A 20130-nucleotide genomic window follows, 5' to 3' on the forward strand; every position below is an offset into this window, starting at 1 on the left:
AATCAAGTGCATGGTACTCCTATCAAGGATGCATACAAAAGAATTGGAGTGTATAATCCAGGACGCAATAAAAAAGTATTTTCTTCAAAGTAGGACATACAAAGCAAAAAATATATTAATAAAATATTTATCAAAGAACAAAGTAGTTCAAATCGGAGAACGGGTACCAATAATAGGGGAGCGTGGGTATCCCACAGCTGGAATAGAGTCAAGAGGGAGTAAATAGTGGATTACAATGTTTGTATAAAGTGACAGTGCAACATAATATCAGCATAATAGCATTAGGCCATTAAGGAAAGGAATAAAATCATATTGTACGTGGTAAAATCCCTAGTACCACTACCAGTGTTTCTAACGGCAAAATGCATCATTCATTCAAGGACTCTTACCCATATTCCAGTTTGTGAGGCCATGCGCACAGCCCCAACACACGTTTCGCATTGGCTTCCTCAGGGGGCTGTAGTTTTTTATTCCTAACTGCAGAGGTTACAATTCAATTTCTTGCACTTGGGAACATTTTACAGTGGGATTGCTTTATTGCAAAAAATCCACGGCAGTGTACCTTGCCCTAGGTGGATTAGACATTAGGAGTGTGCAACCTGTTATGGCTTTGAAACTTGTGGCTTGTTAACCCAATCCTAAATTTCATGTCTTTACCAAGAAAATTGCATTTGGTTCCAAAAACATTCTGTAATTAAATTGTAAATTAAATTTGATGATTTGATAATCTTTACACTTACACATTTGTCTCTTCTTCCTTTTACTTAGTATTGTTAAAGGGAACCTGTCACCAGGTTTTTCCCATATAAAGTACAGTCAGCACCTGTAAGTCCGCATATACAGCATTCTAGAATGTTGTCTATATGTCTCCAATGTGCTCTCCATAAAACTAAAATTAGCTTTTATTATGCTCACGTACTGGACAGTCCAGTCTGATAGGGGTTGCTGGTCTTGGTCCGGTGCCTCCACTTTTCTTGCTTGGTGTGGATGACGTTCTATGTCATCCACACAGTGTACTCAGCATCTCGCCTCTGTGCAGGTGCACTTCTCTCTGCCCTGCCAAGCCTACTGTTGTGTGCAGTTGCGAGGAAAAGTAAAAGAGTGTCGGCTAATACACACTACAATACTTTGCTCTGCCCTTAGCAGGGCAGATAGAAGTGTGCATGCTCAGGAGCCCAATGCCGAGGACATTGTGTGTTGATGTGGGCCGTGTCATCTACACCAAGCCAGAAGGAGGATGGCAAACACAAGAAGAAGGGAGGCAACGGAACAAGACCAGAAATGCCCAATGAACCGGGCCGCCTCCTAGGTGAGTATAGTAGCAGCTATTTTTTGTTTTGTGGAGAGTGCATTCTAGAATGCAGTCACGCAAGGCTTACAGGTGCTGGCCCTACTTTAAATGGGAAAATCTGATGACAGGTTCCCTTTAACAGTATCTTCTACTACAGTCCAAGGGTTCCAGTTTGCTTTTTTCTATGATATTAACAGAAGGAAGGGATTAACCTTTTATGGCCCATTCAAGTGAAACTTCATGATTATTTATTGAGCTTAAAAAAACTTAGGAATATGTTACCCTACTGTTCAAACACTGTCAATGAACAGAAAGTGTCTCTATCATCTAATATTGTAGGAAATTATCAAGGGACATTTTTGCTATTACTGATATATTTCACATGGTTCGCGTTTTGACGTCTGTCATATCACTTTTTCTGTATTACTGTAAGAATATGGCAGAAGAAGAAACGCCCCCTGAAAGTGTGATGTTAATTGTAATGCATAGTATAATATTGAATATAGAGTGATGATTATAAACTCAATGCAATTTCTATATTTGATGCTTTAAGCTATTGATTATGGTATTATTATACTACTGAACAAGGTACAGGAGTTGAAATGTTAAGACTGAGCCAAGAAATATCTGAAGACAGATTTTTCAGAAGTTTTATACATTTATGAGAGAGTGACTTTTGACAGGCCAGATGGATGGGCCTGTGCCTGAATCGGTAAAGCTCACAGACCTCTGCTTCAGCTCAGATGCCAGCAAGGTGGAGGTGGAGAATCATAGAATCGTAGAGTTGGAAGGGACCTCCTGGGCCATCTAGTCCAATCCCCTGCTCAAAGCAGGATTCACTAAATCATCCCAGACAGATGTCTGTCCAGCCTCTGTTTGAAGACTTCTATTGAAGGAGAACTCACCACCTCTTGTGGCAGCCTGTTCCACTCATTGATCACTCTAACTGTCAAAAAGTTTTTTCTAATATCTAATCTGTGTCTCCTCCCATTCAGTTGCATCCCATTGCTTCTAGTCTTTCCTTGTGCAAATGAGAATAAGGATGATCCTTCTACAATGTGACAGCCCTTGAGATATTTGTAGACAGCTATTAAGTCTCCTCTCAGTCTTCTCTTTTGCAAGCTAAACATTCCCAAATCATGCAACCTTTCCTCATAAGACAGGCTTTGTAGACCGGTCACCATTCTGGTCGCTCTTTTCTGAACTTGCTCCAGTTTGTTGATGTCTTTTTTAAATTGTGGCGCCCAAAACTGGACATAGTATTCCAGATGAGGTCTGACCAAAGAGGAGTAGAGGAAAATAATGACTTCACGTGATCTAGACTGTATGCTTCTGTTGATACATCCTAGAATTGAATTTGTCTTTTTTGCTGCTGCATCACACTGTTGACTCATATTCAGTCTGTGATCTATTAGTATACCCAAGTCTTTTTCACATCAGCTGTTGCTTAGCCCTATTCCTCCCATTCTGTATATGCTTTTTTCATTTTTATTGCCCAGATGTAGTACTTTGCATTTTTCCCTGTTAAAAGCCATTCTTTTAGTTGCTGCCCACTGCTTCAATTTATTTATATCTTTTCGAATCCTCTCTCTCTTTTCTAGTATTAGCTATCCCTCCTAGCTTTGTGTCATCAGCAAATTTAATCAGTTTACCCTCAATTCCTTTATCTAAATCATTGATAAAGATATTGAGCAATACAGGGCCCAGGACAGAGCCCTGTGGTACCCCACTTGAGACATTCTTCCAACTGGATGTGCAGCCATTTACGACCACACTTTGGGTCCGATCACTAAGCCAGTTATGAATCCACCTAACAGTTGCCTTGTCCATTCCATACTTAGTCATTTTTACAATAAGGATTGTGTGAGATACTTTGTCAAATGCTTTGCTGAAGTCAAGATACTGGAGTACTGCTATGGGCTGGTATTATTATCGATGAGCTAATTGAACCTTCTTGGGTGGAAGAGGGTCTCAAAAGTAACTCCCTAGCTTTCTTTCAAGCAGTGGTACAGAAACAAAATTGCATCTTTCAAGAAAGACAGGCTTTAAAGATGAAAGAATGATGACATGGACTTCTCCTCACCTGACCTAAACCATATTGAAAATTTGTGGGCATTTTTAAAGGGAAAGTTTACTGTGAAGAAAAACTGTACACCTCTCAAAACAGTGTCTGTGAGGGTTTTGTTAGTGCTGTCCAACAGTTAATAGTCAACAGATTAAAGATGCACTCCTTTCAAAGTTTTTATTCTGTTATTATATTGCAATCATCATATTATACAGCAATGTGTACTTACATTTGCTCATTTTGCCTTTCTACCCAGTTAATTCTTCTCTTTTCTCTGCTCTGTGTAGAAGTTTCTTATCCTTGCAGAAATAATTTATCTTTTCAACTCCTGACCCAGCTGCTCCTTCCTCCCCCTGCCATTGACTTTTTTAGTGACTGATGAGTCAAACAGGGAAAATTGACTTCAAGTTACTACATAGATCTTAGAAGTATCGACTAAATACCCTGTATTTGTTATCCAGCACTTGCTGATTACTGTCATATTTTTTACTGTATTTTTGCAAATTTGTCATTTTGTGTTTGCTTGTTGTGTTTCAGCCAGTGGGTGGCGTGAACAGTGTCTGACCAACTTGTTCACACTTGTGTATGTCACATATGTTTTTAATCCGTTTTTTCCTTGCTTAGCATGGTTTGGGAGACCCCACCCCTCTCTTTTGTGACATGCACATAAATGAGCTGCCTTGCACCACGAGCCAATACTGGGGGGCGCCTGTCTGTATCCTGTTCATTTAGACACTGTTCACATGTTCAGGTTTTAAATACATTAGATAGGGACTGCTCCGTGAAGGGTTACTGTGACGTGGTGGAGCAGCTTGCTATACAGTTTTTGCAAAAAATGTATCGACTAAATACCCTGTATTTGTTATCCAGCACTTGCTGATTACTGTCATTTTTTTACTGCAAAGTATTTTTGCAAATTTGTCATTTTGTGTTTTCTTGTGTTTCAGCCAGTGGGTGGCGTGAACAGTGTCTGACCGACTTCACACTTGTCACATATGTTTTTAAAGTATGATGATTGCAATATATTAAGAGGATAAAAACTTTGATGAGAGTGCTTCTTTAAGAAACTGACAGACTCTATGGATGAAAGGTTTGTAACTTATTGTATAGAAGGGTGGCTGTATTTTTGTACATTTTGAGTTGTTTGGTTATTTTCACTTTAACAGATGGAAATAAGCAATGGAGATGGAAAAATTTAGATTTTTCATTTATTTGCATAATAATTCCATTCACTAATAGTTGCCTAATAAGTATGCATGAGTAGATTTTCTCCTAAGAAAGTCAAAACTGCAACTTTAGTTTCTAAAATATTCAGGTTTATCAACCTTTTGGATTGACCGACAGCATGGTAGTTGTACAATAATAAAATTGAAGGGAGTCTGTCAGCAAGTTTTTGCTATGTAATCTGAGAACACTATTATGTAGTGGCTAAGACACTGATTTTAATGATTTGTCACTTACTGGGCTGCGTGCTGTAGATTCAATATTATCAGAGCTTTATCATCAGGAGATTTCACTGCTGGTCTAGCTTGCAGAGTGCGCCTCCTGGTCCAACCACGCCCCCTGGTCCAACCAAGCCCCCAGCACTGATTAGCAGCTTACTGTCTATGTATGATGTATGCAGAAAACTGCTACTCAGTGGCTTGAGCAAGGTCATCTTTCTGAGCCCTGCTACATCTACAGCAGAGAAAACTCTCTGTATCACAACTACTTTACCTACATTATGCTGCTCTCAGATGTGGTAGCAAAATACTGGTGACAGATTCCCTTAAATGATAAAAAATACAAATTTTCTAATAATTGTGCACACAGTATAAGCTCACCATATAGTGGCATAGGTAATACTGCAGAAGTATTAATAGACAGAAAGAAGATAACATGGAGATGGAGAGTTCAAGTTATGTATGTCGTGTAATTAAAAAATACTTTGCAAGAACTATGCCATTTACAACCAGGATATCTGTGCCAAACAGAAGAAGATGTGAAAACGAAGCTTTGTACTTACTGCCAACTGTATATATCTTACTCTAGTTCAATCAGTAAAGAATGTTCTATTTTAACATAGTTGACTGAAATCTTCCTTGTGTACTGCATAGACCGGAGAGTTCCTATATCATATAACAGTATGTGACCTGAGTGAGGGATGCCAGAGCAAAACAGTAATGAACACACACCCAGAAGAACCCATGTCACTGGTGTCTAGGGTCACGACTAGTGATGAGCAAGCATACTCGTTGCTCGGGTGTTTACGAGCATGCTCGGGTGGTCTCCGAGTATTTTGTCGTGTTCGGAGATTTAGTTTGTGTCGACGCAGCTACATGAGTTACGGCTGCTGGGAAGCCTAAATACATGTGAGGAATGCCTGTTTGTTAGAGAATCCCCACATGTATTCAGGCTGTCTAGCAGCCGTAAATCATGCAGCTGCGTCAACGCAAACTAAATCTCCGAGCATGCCAAAATGCTCGGGAAAACCCGAGCAATGAGTGTACTCACTCATCGCTAGTCGCAACCCTTATATTATTATATTCCTCGACATTTAACTTGCAACATGAAGTAGAAAAAGTCGTGGAATTATGGAAATTACAGTATAAATAGACATGTCAGTGATATGAAATTTATGAAAACATTTAAACATGTTTAAAACATTCTGATCTATTACATATCATGTACAGTGGGGGAAATAAGTATTCTTTGTAGGTGGGAAAACTTGCAAAATTGGCAATATATCAAATACTTATTTCCCCCACTGTACATGATATGTAATTTCATGCAATAAAATGCAAATTAATTATGTAAAAAATCATACCATGTGATTTTCTGGATTTATTTTTTTTTAGATTGTGTCACTCACAGTTGAAGTGTACCTACGATACAAATTACAGACCTCTCTATTCTTTGTAGGTGGGAAAACTTGCAAAATTGGCAATATATCAAATAGAGAGGTCTGTAATTTGTATCGTAGGTACACTTCAACTGTGAGTGACACAATCTAAAAAAAAATAAATCCAGAAAATCACATGGTATGATTTTTTACATAATTAATTTGCATTTTATTGCATGAAATAAGTATATGATACAATAGAAAAACAGAACTTATGTTTTGGACTATAAGGCGCACGGGACCATACGACTCACCTAGGTTTTAGAGGAGTAAATTAGAAAAAAAATTGAAGAAAAAAATGTGGTCAATTCTGTACTTAATATCCCCCATCCTGGTATATATGGTCCTCTCATCCCCATCCTGGTATGCATGACCCCATCATTCCCATCCAGGTGTGCATAGCCCCCTCATTTATATCCTGGAATGCATGGACCCCTCATCCTTATCCTGGAATACTTAGCCTCTCTCATCCTTAACCTGGTGTGCATGGCCCCTCTCATCCTTAACCTGGTGTGCATGGCCCCTCTCATGCCCATCGTGGTGTGCATGGCCCCCTCATCCCTATCCTGGTAGGAATGGTCCCCTTCTCATCCCTATCCTGGCATGCAGGTCCCCCATCTCAGTCCTGGTATGCATGGCTCATCCTTATCCTTGTATGATTGGCCCCATCCCGTCCTAGTATGTATGGCCCCATCAGAAATAACATTTAAAAATAGACATTACACTTAGGCTAGGTTCACATTGCATTAGGGGCATCCGTTTAATGGATCCGTTAAACGGATGCGCTAACGCAGATGACATCTTTTGTTCCCTAGCACTAATGGTATGCGCTAACACATGGTAGCATTTTGCTACCATGCGTTAGCCATACAGGTCTATGCACAGCGAACGCATCCGTTCGCTGTGCGCTAGACCTGACGCACCCGAAAATGCTGCAGACCGCGTTCTCAGGTGTGTCACAAAGTAACGCATCATCACTAATGCATGCCGATATTGGCATGCGTTAGGATGCGTCACTATCATTGCGGCCAATGGGCGTGTTAACGCATCCGTTACATAGTTAATTAGTGCCGCTATGTAACAGATGCATTAAACTCAGCGCCATAACGCAATGTGAACCACCCCTTTCCTTTCTGCGTTCCCTTGCAGTGTCTTGTTCCGATGCTAGAGATGTCATGTGTGCTTACAAGCAGAGCACAGCTGCCGGAATACTCACTGTTCTGCACACTGAGACTATGTGCGTGGAGGGCAGTGAGTATTCATTGCTCACTCTTTAGTCACGGGCACAGTGTCAGACGTCGGCTTCCTGCCGCTGCCGGAGATCACGTGTGCCCGCTACTTAAGAGAAATGAATATTCACCGCTTTCCACACCCATGGGTATGGAATGCTGTGAATATTCATTTTTCTTAGGCAGCTGACACACGTGATCTCCGGCAGCGGCAGGAAACCGGCGGCTGATAATGTGCGCACTACTAAAGAGTGAGCAATGAATACTCACTGCCCTTACTTTCCCATTTTGGTTGGCAATTTTAATGTTGAGGAGTGTATTTTATGCAAACAGCGCTTTTGCAACAGTCTTTGTAACCTTGTTCTATAGTCATTGTTGTTCACAATAACACTAAAATAAAATATACTACCAAAGAGTGAAATGGCTCAATTATTCCAAATGTGCTCTTTACGCACTTTTATAACACAATTTTGAGCAGGACCCTAAGAAATGACTAGTTTTTATGTTGCACTAATGAGCATTTCTACCTTCTACATATTGTAACACATATTACCCATGTGTGTATACTTTATACCACATTTAAAGGTTGTAGAAAATGACCTGTCACTGAAAAGAAGAGGCAGAAAAGTAATATTCAATGAGACAATACTCTAAATGTGGCTTGTAGGACCTTTGCGAAAGGTCATCTCCTTGTTCAATGCAAGCTTTATATAGGCTGTAGCAATTCATTCTCTCTGTCCCTTGAGCACCCCAGAGGGCTATTTGATGTGGACATAATAATCCTGGGACGAAATCAGTTCTTTATCCAAGTGATAGAGAATAGATGGTGAGGAGGAGGTGGCATTTAGTAGGAAACGGGGTATGTAGGGGAAACCCTTTCAGTATTCAATGAATTTTGAATAAAATGTAGACAGTAACATTCTTTATGTTATCTGGTATATGCTTCATTTTCAGATATCTAGATTATCAGATGAGAATTGTAAAGTACCGTATATTTCTTCACTTCTAAAGGTAGAGAACCTTGAAAGGAAGCTACAAGAATAAAATGTCAATTCAGAATACATTAATTCAGCGAGATCATGCCTCTAAGGCTAGTTTCACACTAGCGCTTTTGAGCGCAGCGACGGCCTGCACACGGCCGCCGCTAAGCCCCGCCCCTGCCACGCCTCCACCGGTAGCTCCACCTACCGGCGCATGACGCTGCATGCGTCCTGCGTCCCCTATCTTTATCACTGGGGGTGCAGGCCGTGCGCAGTAGGCGTTTGGCGGCGCATGCGTCCTTTTGACGGTGCGCCGACCTGCGCCAAACGCAACCTGCTGCAGTTTGGTTGCGCTCGGCGCACTGTCAAAAAGGCGCATGCGCCGCCAAACGCATACTGCGCACGGCCTGCGCCCCCAGTGATAAAGATAGGGGACACAGGACGCATGCAGCGTCATGCGCCGGTATGCGGAGCTACCGGCGGAGGCGCGGCAGGGGGCGGGGCTTAGCGGCAGCCGTGCGCAGGCCGTCGCTGCGCTCAAAAGCGCTAGTGTGAAACTAGCCTAAATATGTTAATCTCCATATGTGGGACATTTTTTTGCCTTGTCCAGGTTCTGATGAGGAATGCTAACTGAACTTCTAAAAACAAATTTAGGGTACATCTGCATAAATACAAATTTTTTAGGTCCATTTTGTGGTACAATCCAATAAAAAATCCAATGGTTGAAATTTATGACAGAAAAATGTCTTAAATGATTTTCTTTGCTCACTTTTCTACTTTGTATTTTAGGTCTCCTTACTTCCTGGTTCCTTTTGGTGCGCACACTCCTCCTTGAATTACAGTTCTGATCCAAGAGCTTTATCTGCTACTACAGTGGCATGTAAAAGTTTGGGCACCCCTGGTCAAAATTACTGTTATTGTGAACTGTTAAGAAAGTTGAAGATGATATGATCTCTAAAAGGTCAAAAGTTAAAGATGACACATTTTTGTATTTTAGGCAAAACATATATATATTTTCATCTTTTTAATTTTAAGAATAAGCCTCCATGGGTTCTTATATGCAGCTGCCTAGCAATCTGAAAATGAAAATGGTGGGGGCCAACAAAGAAGGAGTAAACTATAAAAAGATAGCAAATCGTTTTCAAGTAGCCCTTTCCTTAGTTCGAAATGTAATTAACAAATGGAAGTTAACAAGAACAGTGGAAGTCAAGATAAGGCCTGGAAGACCAAGCAAAATTTCAGTGAGAGCTGCTTGAATGATTGCTAGAGAGGCAAATCAGAACCCCCCCCACACTGCAAAAGACCTTCAGAAAAAATGTAGCAGACTCTGGAGTTGTGGTACATTGTTCTACTGTACGGAGACACCTGCAAACTTATGGCCTTCATCGAAAAGTCATCAGAAGAAAATCTCTCCTGCATCCTCGCCATAAAATTTAGAGTCAGAAGTATGCAAAAGAACATCTAAACAAGCCTGATGCATTTTGAAAACAAGTCCTGTGGACTGATGAGGTTAGGATACAACTCTTTGGCCACAATGATGGTATCATGATGGTATATGTGGAGAAAAAAGGTCACAGAATTTCAGGAAAAGAACATGTTGACAACTATTAAGCATGGGGGTGGATCAATCATACTTTGGGTTTGTGTTGCAGCCAATGGCATTGGGAATATTTCACATGTAAAGGGAAATTCAAGGGATTCAATGAAATTTCAGCAAATTATTGGGGCAAACATAACATAATCTCTAAAAAAGCTAAAGTTGAAAAGAGGATGGCCAATTTTCATATTTCTAGTGCAGCAATGCAATTAATTTTTCATATTTCATATTTGCATGCTATAGCACTAAAACAGAGTGCTGTTTTTTGTTTGATTGTATATGAGTTGGCGACTCAGACCCAATTTATGTTTGGATGTGACGGTCAGTTTTTTGTTATCAAAAGTTTTCTGTAAGTCTTCACAAGGTTAGCACACACTGTTGGTGGTATGTTGGCCCATTCCTCTATGTAGATCTCCTCTAGAACAACCAACATCTTTTGCAACATTGTGTGATGATTTCCCCTCTTTTAAGAGATTAATAATCCTTTCCTTTGTTTCAATTGACATCTCTCGTGTTGGAGCCCTGATTCTCCAAGGTGTGCTCACTCCTTTTAGATGAGGCTAACGAGCAGATCTAATTTAATGCAGGTGTTAGTTTTGGAATGAAAATTTACAGGGTGATTCCATAATTTTTTCCTCAGAATTTAGTGATTCCATAATTTTTTCCCTATGCTTGGTTTAAAAAAACTAACCATTACTGACCACCACATTTTTTGTTCTTAATTTCTTTTAGTGTTTCTTAAAGCCAGAAATTGCCATTTGAAATGACTTTGGTTTTGTGCCATGTCTGTGATCTGCTGTTTATTTTCTACAAAATTAAACAAGTGAATGAACATCCTCCAAGGCTGAAGATTCCATAATTTTTGCCAGGGGTTGCATATATATATATATTTACAGTGCCTTGCGAAAGTATTCGGTCCCCTGGAACTTTTCAACCTTTTCACACATATTATGCTTCAAACATAAAGATACCAAATGTAAATTTTTGGTGAAGAATCAACAACAATTGGGGCACAATTGAGAAGTTGAACGAAATTTATTGGTTATTTTAAAGTTTTGTGGAAATTCAAAAACTGAAAAGTGGGGCGTGCAATATTATTCGGCCCCTTTACTTACAGTGCAGCAAACTCACTCCAGAAGTTCATTGTGGATCTCTGAATGATCCAATGTTGTCCTAAATGACTAATGATGATAAATATAATCCACTTGTGTGTATTCAAGTCTCCGTATAAATGCACCTTCTCAGGGTTCTGTTTGATGCACAGAGAGCATCATGAAGACTAAGGAACACAACAGGCAGGTCCGTGATATTGTTGTGGAAAAGTTTAAAGCCGGATTTGGATACAAAATGATTTCCAAAACTTTAAACATCCCAAGGAGCACTGTACAAGCGATCATATTGAAATGGAAGTAGTATCATACTACTGCAAATCTACAAAGACCCGGCCATCCCTCTAAACTTTCATCTCAGACAAGGAGAAGACTGATCAGAGATGCAGCCAAGAGGCCCATGATCACTAGATGAACTGCAGAGATCTACAGCTGAGGTGGGACAGTCTGTCTATAGGACAGCAATCACTCGTACACTGCACAAATCTGGCCTTTGTGGAAGAGTGGCAAGAAGAAAGCCATTTCTTAAAGAAATCCATAAAAAAGTGTTGTTTAAAGTTTGCAACAAGCCACCTGGGAGACACACCAAACATGTGGAAGAAGGTGCTCTGGTCAGTTGAGACCAAAATAAAACTTTTTGGCAACAATGCCAAACGATATGTTTGGCGTAAAGGCAATATAGCTCATCACCCTGAACACACCATCCTCACTGTCAAACATGGTGGTGGCAGCATCATGGTTTGGGCCAGATTTTCTTCAGCAGGGACAGGAAAGATGGTTAAAATTGATGGGAAGATGGATGGAGCCAAATACAGGACCATTCTTGAAGAAAACCTGTTGGAGTCTACAAAAGACCTGAGACTGGGATGGAGATTTGTCTTCCAACAAGACAATGATCCCAAACATAAAGCAAAATGTACAATGGAATGGTTCACAAATAAACGTATCCAGGTGTTAGAATGGCCAAGTCAAAGTCCAGACCTGAATCCAACATAGAATCTGTAGAAAGAGCTGAAAACTGCTGTTCACAAATGATCTCCATCAAACCTCACTGAGCTCGAGCTGTTTGCCAAGGAAGAATGGGCAAGAATTTCAGTCTCTCAATGTAAAAAACTGATAGAGACATACCCCAAGCGACTTGCAGCTGAAGTCGCAGCAAAAGGTGGCGCAACAAAGTATTAAGTTAAAGGGGCCGAATAATATTGCACGCCCCACTTTTCAATTTTTGAATTTCCACAAAAATTTAAAATAACCAATAAATTTCGTTCAACTTCACAATTGTGTTCCACTTGTTGTTGATTCTTCACCAAAAATTTACATTTGGTATCTTTATGTTTGAAGCATGATATACAGTTGTGGCCAAAAGTATTGACACCCCTGCAATTCTGTCAGATAATACTCAGTTTCTTCCTGAAAATGATTGCAAACCCAAATTCTTTGGTATTGTTATCTTCATTTAATTTGTCTTAAATGAAAAAACACAAAAAGAATTGTCCTAAAGCCAAATTGGATATAATTCCACACCAAACATAAAAAAGAGGGTGGACAAAAGGATTGGCACTGTTCGAAAAATCATGTGATGCTTCTCTAATTTGTGTAATTAACAGCACCTGTAACTTACCTGTGGCACCTAACGGGTGTTGGCAATAACTAAATCACACTTGCAGCCAGTTTTAGAACAAAACCATTGGCACAACCCTGGTAACCGGAGGTGGTGCACAAGTAGGATCCCAATCCGTGAACTTCAATTTATATAGACTTGGCACACACCAAAAAGATTCTGATGCAGAAAGGTGGTTTTAATGAATTGCAGTACATACATACAGACGTTTCGGTCTAGGACCTTCATCAATGTACAATAAGCTGTACTGTGAGCTCTTAGTGACTGGGCTTTAAGGGAGACACCAATACTGCAAGGAGGCACCTGCGGCCGTCCCACGTGGTTCTATATAACAAGTGGACGCAGTATCCGCCGCGAATCCAAGGATTGGATTCGCGGCGGATACTGCGTCCACTTGTTATATAGAACCACGTGGGACGGCCGCAGGTGCCTCCTTGCAGTATTGGTGTCTCCCTTAAAGCCCAGTCACTAAGAGTTCACAGTACAGCTTATTGTACATTGATGAAGGTCCTAGACCGAAACGTCTGTATGTATGTACTGCAATTCATTAAAACCACCTTTCTGCATCAGAATCTTTTTGGTGTGTGCCAAGTCTATATAACTTGCAGCCAGTTGACATGGATTAAAGTTGACTCAACCTCTGTCCTGTGTCCTTGTGTGTACCACATTGAGCATGGAGAAAAGAAAGCAGACCAAAGAACTGTCTGAGGACTTGAGAAACCAAATTGTGAGGAAGCATGAGCAATCTCAAGGCTACAAGTCCATCTCCAAAGACCTGAATGTTCCTGTGTCTACCGTGCGCAGTGTCATCAAGAAGTTTAAAGCCCATGGCACTGTGGCTAACCTCCCTAGATGTGAACGGAAAGATTGTGCGGATGTTGGATAAAGAACCTCGACTAACATCCAAACAAGTTCAAGCTGCCCTGCAGTCCGAGGGTACAACAGTGTCAACCTGTACTATCCGTCGGCGTCTGAATGAAAAGGGACTGTATGGTAGGAGACCCAGGAAGACCCCACTTCTTACCCCGAGACATAAAAAAGCCAGGCTGGAGTTTGTCAAAACTTACCTGAAAAAGCCTAAAATGTTTTGGAAGAATGTTCTCTGGTCAGATGAGGCAAGAGTAGAGCTTTTTGGGCAAAGGCATCAACATAGAGTTTACAGGAGAAAAAAAGAGGCATTCAAAGAAAAGAACACGGTCCCTACAGTCAAACATGGTGGAGGTTCCCTGATGTTTTGGGGTTGCTTTGCTGCCTCTGGCACTGGACTGCTTGACCGTGTGCATGGCATTATGAAGTCTGAAGACTACCAACAAATTTTGCAGCATAATGTAGGGCCCAGTGTGAGAAAGATGGGTCTCCCTCAGAGGTCATGGGTCTTCCAGCAGGACAATGACCCAAAACACACTTCAAAAAGCACTAGAAAATGGTTTGAGAGAAAGCACTGGAGACTTCTAAGGTGGCCAGCAATGAGTCCAGACCTGAATCCCATAGAACACCTGTGGCGAGATCTAAAAATGGCAGTTTGGAGAAGGCACCCTTCAAATATCAGGGACCTGGAGCAGTTTGCCAAAGAAGAATGGTCTAAAATTCCAGCAGAGCATTGTAAGAAACTCATTGATGGTTACCGGAAGCGGTTGGTCGCAGTTATTTTGTCTAAAGGTTGTGCAACCAAGTATTAGGCTGAGGGTGCCAATACTTTTGTCTGACCTATTTTTGGAGTTTTGTGTGAAATGATCATGTTTTGCTTTTTGCTTCATTCTCTTTTGTGTTTTTTCATTTAAGACAAATTAAATGAAGATAATAATACCAAAGAATTTGCGTTTGCAATCATTTTCAGGAAGAAACTGAGTATTATCTGACAGAATTGCAGGGTTGTCAATACTTTTGGCCACAACTGTATGGGAAAAGGTTGAAAAGTTCCAGGGGGCCAAATACTTTTGCAAGGCACTGTGTGTATATATATATATATTAGATAAATATAGACATAAGCGTGAGTGAGATATATAATGAGTTCTTTGGGTGTGTAGTTTACTCTAAATGTATTTTATTTCTCCTGAAATTTGATTAACCAGCAGTGGGAAAGTGTCACGGGTGTGTCAGATGCTACAGACAATCGCTCTGCATCTGGCTACAGAAGGTTTCTGCATTTGGTATTGCAGACGCCTTTTTAATCCTTCTGACTTTACGACCCAGTGTCAATCTCCTTCCGGCTCCAATTGACACACCTGGACCTGGGAGTTTATAGACTCTCAGTCTGCTTCATGGAGATGCCAGTGATATTCACATTTTCCCTTGTGAAGGCTTGGAGCTATAGCAGTCGGCTTACTTCCTCTGGTGCTGTTGGAGGACGTTTGGTGTTATCTCTCTGGAGTCTGCTCAAGTTAAGTTACTTCCCCTTGTTTGTCTGCCTTCTTCTCTTTAGTGTTCAATGGGAACTATCCAGTTCTCATCCCTCTTCCCTACTCAGGGCCTAGCTCTAGGGATATATAGGGTTTAGGTTTCTGTTCGGCGATTTGTGTGGAACCAACATAGGGACGTTAGAGGAGGCAGGGTGCTATTAGATCTACCTAGGGGTCTTAACTCCCCCTTTCCTAGCATTTGGGCTTCCTTCCCCTCATGTTGCACTTATTCTTTTCACACTGTGCGTGACATTATCATCGGCCGTGCATATTTAGGAAAAAAGAAACACTGACATGTGGTTTTATTTGTGCATTTTTTTTCCCTTGGGCGTGTTGTTTTTTCTTTTCTCCTTTGGTTATGGATTCAGATGCAGGGCTGGTGGAACAGCTACGCTGTCTGTCTCTGGAGGTGAATGACCTCTGCTATGAGGTGTAGCAGCACCTACAGCGGCTGCAGGTTGCTGATGTTGTGGTCTCTGCAGATAGGCCTGTCCAGCTGGAACCCCAGATTGCGCTCCCAGACAGGTTTTCCAGAGGTAGAGACAAGTTTTCTGTGTTCAAGGAAGCTTGCAAACTGTATTTTAAACTTCTTCTTCACTCCTCCGGAAATGAGGAGCAATGAGTTGGTATTGTGATCTATCTGCTGCAAGGAAATCCTCAATCCTGGGCATTCTTTTTGCCGCAGGATTTGGTTTGTCTCCAGTCTATGGAGGGATATTTTTTAGCCTTTATCTATGATGATCTCGACCAAGTCTCCTTGGCTGAGTCCAGGTTGCGTCGCCCTTAGCAGGGAAATCGGTCAGTAGAGACGACTAGCTCCGAGCTCCGCTGATGGGCAACTGATACAAAATGGAATGACCCGGCTCTCAGAAGCCAATTTCTTCAGGCCCTTACTGAAAGGTTGAAGGATGCTTTGGCAGTGTATGAAACCCCTGAATCCTTGGAGGCTGCTATGTCGTTGGCTATACCTGTTGATAGACACCTTCGGGATAGAGGGGTAAGACAACCTTCTCTGGAGCCTCTTTTTCAAGGTATTGCTCCTTTGCCAGGGTAGCGGTCTAGTAGCGATCCAGTTCTGGGGAAGGTGGAGGAACCCATGCTTTTAGGGGGTGCCTCTGCATTGTACATTTCCCTGGAGGTTCGCAAAAAGAAGGGAGTGTGTTTTATTGTGGATAAAAGGGCTTTGTCCTTTGATGCCTAAGCAAAAGGAGACTTGTTTGAATAAGCAAGTAAGCAAGGGATGCATTTATCATCAATCTGCAGTTCCCGATTTGTCCTGACAGTAGAGTGGCTGCTGGAGAGTAAAACCGAGGAGATTTCTATGTTTGTTGACAGTGGATCTGGAGTCAGCATGATTGATGCTGAGTTTGCTGGAACTCATGGGCTGGCTTGAATGTACTGTAATGATTCACCACACAGTCCTAGGTAAGGAGAGGCACTTCATAAATACATAAACAACAAATACCCATGTAGCTATGAACAAGGGAAAAGAGAAGAGATCCACCAGTAGTATAAAAATATTTACATTTTATTAAGGATAATTATTTAAAAAAATGCACATGACATATAAAGCAGTAATACCGTAAGGGACTCTGGGCAAAAAAAAGGGGGGATACTAGTTAAGATATAGGATATGGTATATAAGATTTTTTAGAAAATTATGTATCATAAGGACCAAAATAAACCAAAAATTGTTTATCTACACAGTAGTATAAAAACTCTAATACCATAAGAACCTCTCATATCTTCAATCTGCTAAATGTCCCAACCCTAGGCAAACTAGATGGTCCCTGTTTTTTACTGGGTTCAATATTGTTGTCACTTTCCATTCAGGGGTCAAAAATGTCAAGTCTGATGCTTTGTCCCAGAGCCTCCCTGGTGATGGTGACCATGAGAACCCTGCCCTGATTTTGCAGAAGGGGGTAGTCATTTCAGCACTGTACCCTGAGCTGGAGAATGAGGTATTGGAGGCCCAGGGGGACGCCCCAGCCTCCTGCCCTTCAGGACGTTTATTAGTACCATCTAATCTGCGCCACAAAGTAATTAAGAAATATCACAACTCTGTGCTTCCTGGCCTTCCAGGTGTTAAGGCTACTGCGGACCTCATTTCTTGTCGTTTTTGGTGGCCGGGGTTGCATCAGGATGTGGTTGAACACGTATCTGCTTGTAATATCTGCGCGCTTTCTTTTTTTTTTTAAACCAGTTATTTTTATTTAGGTTTCAAAAGATTTTAAACAATAAACAGTGGATATCAATATACATGTAACAATTCACATATCTTGTAGTAATACAATCAAAGCCATCCCCCCCTCCCCCCTCCCCCAATACTCCTTATGCCGGGTATACTTGAGAGTCTTAGCAATCATATCACCGCCATCCAGGCGGACCATATTTTTTCGAAAGTTCTTTCACCATGCCTTCGCCTGTAAATGCTTTCCTCTAAATGCATTACCATACGTGTCTGAGCAATAAATTCCCTCCTAGTGGGGGGTTCCGAATCCTTCCATTTTCGTGCTATTAGTTTGCGTGCCACATACAGCAACCTCGCTATTGCCACTTTGTAATGTTCTGAGACAGGTATTCCATCCACCTCCCCCAAAACACACAGCACTGGATTCCTGTCGAGCGTACATGCATAAGCTGTCCCAATTTTGTTGACAACGACCAGCCAGTATGCCACCAGCCGCAGACACGACCATAGCATGTGTAACAGTCCGGCCTGGTCTGTGCCACATCTAGGGCAGCTAGAGTCTCCCCTCAAGCCCGCCTTGAATAGGACCAGCGGTGTTTTGTATGTTCTATGTATTACATATAATTGGGAGAGCCGTGCCTGCTCGCTTAGAGAGATCTTCGGGACATATTCAAGAATAGCCGCCCATTGTTCTGTTGTGAGGGTACCAACCTCCCTCTCCCATTTACTCTTTGCAGTGAGGTGATTGTCCCCCAGATAGGAGTGTAGTAGATCATGATATATGCTCGATATAACTCCCCTCGTCCCTCCCTTCATACACACAAAGTCTAGTACAATGTCGCCCTGAACCGTCATGGCTCCCAAACTACACTGTGCCCTCCAAGCATGTCGAAGCATATAGTATTGAAACCCCCATACCGAAGGCAAATCAAATTCCTCTCTCAATGTCTCAAAGGTCTTCAGGTCTGTTCCACTCTGCAGCTGGCACACATATCTCACTCCTTTCGCCTTCCAATTGCCCATTTGACGCAGTTTATTAATTTCCGGCAGATGCTCATTGTCCCACACCGGTGAGTACCTAGTCAGCTCATCCACCCCTCTGATCCTTTTAATGGTGTCTCATACCTTCTGAATCATGCCTATGGTAGGATATGGTGCTCCCAGTTTCTTAAAGGTACCATCCTCTAGACCCTGGATAAGTGGGCGTCTCCCCGTCACATGTACCAGCACCCGGTGAGCTGCTCCTCCACAATCGAGCTCTCTCCATCCCCTGGCATGCTGGCCCTGTACTGCCAAGAAATAGACCCATGGATTTGGTGCGGCCAGTCCTCCCTCTTCCTTTCCTTTTTGCAGAGTTCCAAATTTAATCCGTGCCTGCTTCTTGCCCCATATCAAGGATCTGAAGATAGAATTAATGCCCCGAAACCGTTTTTTGGGTAGCCATATCGGCGAATTGTGCAAAACGTACATTAGTTGTGGCATAAGGACCATCTTAATCAGGTTAGTTCTACCCGTTACCGTTAAAGCCAATTTGCACCATGCACCTATTTTCCCTTTAAATTTCTCTAGCAGAGGAACCAAATTCAGACCCGTGAATCGTGACAGTGGAAGAGCTACCCATATCCCTAGATATTTAAACTGTGAAACTAGCTGGAGTTGTTTCCCCCTCTCATCTATCTCCTCCGCTTCTATTGCTCTATCCACAGCCATGACATAAGACTTGTGCCAATTTATCTCCAGTCCCGAAATGCACCCAAATTGTGTGATTACATCCATCGCGCACCCCAGTGTCTCTCCTGCACTTTCCAAAAACAACAGGATGTCGTCGGCATACAATGATATTTTTTCTTCCAGCTTCCCAAATTTAAATCCGACCACTCCCCTCTCAGCTCTGATCTTCGCCCGCCAGGGGCTCCACTGCCACCGCGAACAATAGCGGGGACAGCGGACACCCCTGCCTTGTGCCCCTATGCAAGTCAAACATCCCGGACTGTTCTCCATTCACCTTAACTACCGCCTTTGGGGATGAGTACAATAACTTCACCCAGGCCATGAACGCGGGGCCGAATCCCATCAGTTCCATGATTTTCCATAAGTATTGCCATTCCACGCTATCAAATGCTTTCCTAGCGTCCAATGACATCACTATTCTCCTGCCACCATTATCAGCAGGCAGTTGCATATTAAGAAATAATCTTCTTAAGTTAACAGCCGTGGAGCGGTTAGGCATAAAGCCCGACTGGTCCTCGTGTATAATGGTATGCGCAACCCCGGTGAGCCGGGTGGCCAGGATCTTAGCGAGTATTTTGACATCCGTTGTCAACAACGAAATGGGCCTGTACGACTCCGCATCCATGGGATCTTTTCCCACCTTCGGCAGAACTACTATCACCGCTTCCTCCATTGACCTTGGCAGTGCCCCCGTCACTAAAGCCTCATCAAACACAGATTTCAATTTCGGAGCCAGCAGTTCCACTAACTCCCTGTACATCTCCCCAGGTAGACCATCAGCTCCTGGTGATTTGTTATTGGGCATAGACAGTATTGCACATTCCACCTCCTCCACACTCACAGGTTCTTCCAACCTCAACCTATCTTCCTCAGACAATTTAGGTAGTGAAATGCCTTCCAAAAATTTCTCCACATCCCCCTCTGTGTCCCGTGCTCTCGAAGTGTACAGTGCCATGTAATATGCCTTGAAGACCTCCAGTATGTCCTTTGTGTCTGTCAGAGTCGCCCCTGTTTGATCTCTCAGTTTAAACACCCT

Source organism: Dendrobates tinctorius, unplaced genomic scaffold (genome assembly GCF_039654945.1).
Source record: "Dendrobates tinctorius isolate UK_male_01 unplaced genomic scaffold, ASM3965494v1 ptg000064l, whole genome shotgun sequence".
NCBI classification, from domain to species: domain Eukaryota; kingdom Metazoa; phylum Chordata; class Amphibia; order Anura; family Dendrobatidae; genus Dendrobates; species Dendrobates tinctorius.